Source organism: Zootoca vivipara, chromosome 14 (genome assembly GCF_963506605.1).
Source record: "Zootoca vivipara chromosome 14, rZooViv1.1, whole genome shotgun sequence".
NCBI classification, from domain to species: Eukaryota; Metazoa; Chordata; class Lepidosauria; order Squamata; family Lacertidae; genus Zootoca; species Zootoca vivipara.
Genome location: NC_083289.1, coordinates 47,569,941 through 47,575,940, shown reverse-complemented (window position 1 = coordinate 47,575,940; position 6,000 = coordinate 47,569,941).

Sequence of the window (6,000 nt, the reverse complement as noted above, 5' to 3'; positions counted from 1 at the left end):
TTGCCCAAGCAGTGAAACTGCACTTGTCCACCTCTGACGACCTCTGCTCTGCTCTTCTCATTCTGCACGTTCTTGGAGACCAGTGAGGAGCGGAACTTGTCGCAACAGGAGAAGGAGACTTCCTGGATTCTTCAGCAGCCTCTTGACCATCTCCTCTGCTTCAGCCTTGGAGTCTGAACTGCTCCCTGTCACAGGCTCTTCCTGCTCACTAAACCCTGTTGCTCCTTCACTTCCTGACACCTCCTCCCCACCAATCTTCAGAGCCTGGGGATGGGTGGTGGGATGGTGATGAGTGGTTGGAGGGAGAACACTGGGAAGAGGAGGTGCTGGAAGCTGAAGGGGTAACAGCAGGGCCGGCTCATCGTAGACCCCCGGTGGCGCAGGGCACCATGGCGCCGACCCCCCAGGAGGGCGCCGCGAGCTGCGCCCGCCCGCTGGCCGGCCTGTCCGCCGGTCCGCTGCGCGCGGCGCCCACCTGCCCACCGCGCTGGGAAACGGGGCGGGACGGCGCCGGAGAGATCGCGCTGTGCCTGCCCGCCCGCCCACTGCGCAGCAGCGCCACGCCCACCCGCCCACCGCGTTGGGAAACGGGGCAGAAGGGCGCCAGAGAGATCCGGCGCACCATGGCGACAGGGGTGCTTAAGACGGCGCTGGGTAACAGGAAGAGTCTGTGGCAGAGAGAAGTCCAGAGTCAGGCTCTGAAGCCAGTGAGTGGGAGGGAGGCCAAGCGGCAGAGATGAGTCTAGCTGGTAAAGAGGCATGGGTGTCTCCCCTCTTGCTGCGACAAGCTCCCCTCCTCCCCCTTGTCTCTCAGAACCAGAAGAGGCATGAAAAGGGCAAAGGAAAGGTTGGCTGCACACAGACACACTCTCTGATTGTTTGGGGAAAGCCCTGGAGAGGAGGGGGACTTAGACGGCTGTGAGGAGGCAGGGACTTTCAGTCTTGGCAACTGGTTTTCATGGAGGAGGTCCACCGGGAATGAGCTACTCTGCTCATTAGGCCTGACACTCAGCCAAGCCTGTGGAGGTTGTGTTTTCCCCAATAAAGAGTTCGCTCCATCTTTGAACCGTGTGATTACTGACCCTCACATTCCCTCTATCCTCTGTCCAAGCATGCAAGAGGCAGTATCAGACTTCAAGGGCACATTCCAGCCAGGCGAAAAACAAACAAACAAACAAACAAACAAACAAACAAACACCAACAAAGGTTGTCAAGCAAGCAGGAAATGGCTGTGGCTAAGGAGGAGGTGTCGCCTGGAGAAAGCCCGAGGGCTGGATTGAAAGGCTTGCAGGGCTGCTGTACTTGATCCGTGGGACTGTGGTTTCCCCACCCCTGTTTACACAGCTCCCCAAATTTATTCCAAGAGACCGTATGTGGGTGAATGGGTTAGGCAAGGACTCCCACTTCCCTGTGAGAGACTCAGATGACCAGGACACCTCTTTTTGGTGGGCTAGGAAGGTGTCTGCTTCCTTGATTAAAATGAAGAATGGAAGAACATTAGGAGGGGACAAGCCCAGGAGAATGGTTGGCTGCCCAGCCTCTATTGATTTGTCCATTAGGCTGTTCCATTTGTCATACTCTGCCCCTTCACAACTCTGATCTATATCCAGGACATTTCCCCCATTCTTCTGCCTGCCAGAGAGATGATCAGCCTTCATCATTAGCAGTCATCACCAGCACAGCCAAGGTGAGAGGAGATCAATTTTCCTATGACGCAGGGAGGAGGAGACCAACCCTCTTTCTCTAGGGTCCTCCTTTATAGGGGCAGTCCTCTAATTTGAGTGAGGCCTTTGGTCGGGCAGGTTAGTCCAATCTAAATCCAGTTTAAGTATAAATAACTGTTTTTTAGCTTTCGAGTTCAAAAGATAAAGAAGGGAGAACATTATAAGACCTGGAAGTTGCCCATCAACAAAACCCAGAGAACAGGCTCGGCCATCACCTGGTCGAAGTCTCCCCCACACCCCAAATTGTGAGATGTATGTTTATTTAGATAATAGTAACTATTTCTAAAAATTTTCATCTATACAAATACAATAGCATGGGGAAATTTTCTGCAAATTGCTGCCCTTTTTTGCCCTTTCTTTGGCAAAAGGGGTGAGCTGATTTATTGCTCTTTGGGGCAATGCTATGTAACTACCCTTCATTTCTCCCTCCTAATCCAATGAGTTTTGCGTAACTTTTCTCTTTCTCTGTGAAATGCCGCCATTATCTTTGCTCTTATCAGAGATGCCGCTTTGCGCATGAGGCTATATCGTGTCTTGAGGTGAGACTCTTTGATTACATCGGAACAAACTGGCTAAACTGGTATGGCAGGATAGTGTCTCTCTCTGTCTTCCCGGGAATCAGAGCCATCTGTACTACTCTACTCTATTTGAAGTCATCCTCTTTATTTGAAGGACCGTCCAGTTTGGAGATATAAAGAACTGTAAGAAAGGAATAACAGACGCCCCACAGAGTGTCTCTGCTATAAATTGCAGCCAGCTGCTGCTGCTGCTGCTGCTGGATGAAGCTTGCAATCTGCATGCACAGTTTTCTTAATATATCTTTTTTTAAAATTAAGGGCACTTGTCCCTGGAGATTCAAGTCCCCACTTGCCACTTGGAGGGGACCAAGCAAACCAGGAGACCTGGGGGTCTGGCAACTCTTCCCTTAGTTACATTGCAACCTAAATGTTGAGTTTTGATGCATTCTGCTGCACAGAGGAGCGCATGGAGACTAAGCCATAAATATGAATTTTGAAATACAGATTTTGCAAGCGAGCGGAGAGATAACTCTGGCCTTTGTTCTCCTATTGATTTATTTAATCACTCTGAAAACTTGGCTATAGTGCTTGTGTGACTGGCAGCGGGGGGCGGGGGAGGGCATCTAATACAGCAAGCCCGCTGTGATTTGGAGATTGAATTGCATGCAGCTAGAGCCAGGCATCAGCCTAACAAGATTTAGCTAGGACCGAGAGGGAGACGGGAGGGCGGCAGAAAATGTGATCTGCCCATGCCAGGGCTGCTCTCTGGCTAAGAAGCAGCAGAAACAATAACACATCAATAAAACAAAGGCCCTGAATTTCCAACGCACGGGGCTATGCATGCCTGCATTTCTTATATAAAATATTTCACGAACTCACTTTGATATTTTGTTTTGCTTTGTTTTCACAGCTTTACAGGCCCGGCTGGCATATGGTCGGAGGATCAGCTCATTAAAAAAGCATTGCAGTTTCATAGCTTATTAGCTGCTGTTAAGCTGGTGGGTTCATTTGGAGGAGGTGGGAAAGAAGCTAACAATTTCGCCCCCCAGCACAGACCTCCAACTGCCCTCTTTAGCCCTAGAAAGCAGGGAAAGAAGCTAAAATGTGAATATTCAAAAGAGACTAATACACTCTATCACTTGGCCCCTCTGTCATGCCACCCAAATTTCCTGGTACTGATGTCTGGTGAAATTCAGAGCCAACCACACTTGTAAAAGTCTGTTAGCAGAGACTCAGTGGAGGATGATGCCCAGTTCTGGACCTTTCTTCTCAGAATAGGAACAACGCCATCTACCAGGGAAACTGATGGACCTTCCATAGTCCAGTAAGTGATTAAGGCGATAACAAGACTTTCAAGTTTGTTTGTGGCAGACCAACATGGAGGTAAGCCAATGAACACATACAATGAGCTAAATATCAGCTCAGTCCACCAGTGATAGCACTGAAGCTCTTGATGCATTGAAGTTCAGCGGTTTGACACTGCAATCTCCCTTTGAAGTTCCTGTACTCCAGGACGGCCACTTTAAGGTATTTTACAATAGTTTCCTGGGGAAATTGAAATGTTACCCACATTATATTTTTATTTAATATTGTTGTTAATACTATCATTTTAGTATTTTGCATGGATATTGGCCTGTTTTTCCTATGTGGGATGAAAAAGGCCATCACTGGTAGATTTAGGGAATCGCAAAACTCTATTTATTTATTTTTTAATTTAAAAACACCACTCACTTCTTGGCTCTTACACCTGCTTCTGACACCTTCCCTTCACTCTCATGCTTTTTGTCCGCCTCCCCCCCCCCAAGTATTGGAATGTGTAATATGCCCACAGGTCTTTGGCTATGCATTAAGACCCTAGAGAAAATACAAGAAAGTAAAACACTTTTTCCATAGAGCGCATAAATGAACTATGGAATTCGCTTCCACATGAGGCCACCAATGGCCACCAATTTGGATGGCTTTAGACAGGGCCGTCTTAAGTGCTCCTGGTGCCGTAGTGCGCCGGATCCCTCCGGCGCCCTCCCGCCCCGTTCCCCAGCGTGGTGGGCGCTGCACGCAGCGCGGCTGCCACAGGCGCTGCTGCACGGCGGGCGGGCGGGCAGGCACAGTGCGGTTGCCGTGGGCGCAGCTGCGCGGCGGACCGGCGGGCCAGCGGGCGGGCGCAGCTTGCGGCGCCCTCCTGGCGGGCCGGCGCCGTGGTGCCCTGCGCCACCCAGCCTGGCCGTATGGCCGGCCCTGGCTATAGACAAAAGAGACTTAGACAAATTCACAGAGGGTAAGGCTAGCAATGCCTACTAGGTTCTCCCTTCACTGTCAGTCAGCATGAATACTAGTTACTGGGAATCACAAGAGGGGAGAGGTTCTGCTCTGCAAGGGTTGCCACAGATCCTCTAAATAAGCTCAAAAACATCATATTTTCTTTGCAATTTTGCAAAAAAAGAAAAAAGCTCAGTAACTTTTCTGTCTGAATATGTCAACCCTAGCTGAGGGGAGAGGTTCTGCTTGTTGGTTACAGTGGTGCCTCGCTAGACGAATGACCTGTAAGACTAATTTTTCGCTTAACGAAGAGATTTTTCGAGCGGAGGTTGCCTCGCTAGACGAATTCATTTTGTGAAAAATTCGTCTAGCGAATCGCAGTTTCCCATAGGAATGCATTGAAATTCAATTAATGTGCTCCTATGGGCAATTTCCCCCCCCCAAAAAAATCAATGCATTCCTATGGGATTCGCTAAACGAATTTTTCGCAAAACGAATTGACTCACAGAATGAATTAAATTCATCTTGCGGGGCACCACTGTATTTTTTTTTAATCTAGGCAACACATTCTGGTCTGTTTTTGACTTCTGGGGATGCCTCTTTTAAACTCGAAGTGGGGGATGAGCGGGTGCTGTAGTTTTCTTTCCACTGCATGAGTAACCGGCTGCTGGATTAGAAAGGACATTGGGCTGGTCAAGCAGGTTCTCCTATGTGCTTAAGTCTAAGGAGACTAAGGAACCCACACATGAGATTGCCAAACAACAGCAAGATAATAAGTCTAGCATGCAAAGATAAACCAGGATCAAGCATGAGTAAACAGTCGGACACCAAAGCATGACCCACAGGAAGCAAGTCAGCAACAGATGAGAACTCGAACTAGGGACAACAACTAAGAGGCTCAACTAAGAGCCTAGATTCCCAAGCCATGTCTAATCTGCTAGTGTTTCAGAGTGCCCTTTGGGCTCTCAGGCTTGTACTTTGCTGCGGGCCTATGGCCTAGACTTGGGCCTTTAGGGGATGGGACACAACTCTGCCTCCGACTCCATCAGGGGCTCATCTCCATTGAAAAGATCCTTTGGAAGTGGCCTTCTTCCCCAAGACTTTGGTCAAGGGGAGCTTTGGTTTGGTTCATCCTCCAAAGAGTCTGGCCTGAGCTTGACAGCAAGTCAGATTATCTTTGATGAAGGAACACCAGTCTAACAAACTGCCACTTCTAATTGCCTGCCACCTTACCCTTGATGCCTAAAATATTGTTACAAAAATTGTGTGCCACCCCCAACTCTCTGCAAGATTCCTGGGGGTCCCAGGCACTCACCCAGGATCTGCATTCCTTTGGGGAATTGAGACACAGTGGAAACTGTCATAGCTTTAAGAAGTATGGATTATTCACCTGTTTGCACCTTCAGTCTGCATGAAGAGGGTCCTGATCTTATGGCATGGTCATTTCAAGAGGGGCTTGACCCTCACAGCATTGCAGCCAGCCATCAGCCAGCCTGGCCAAG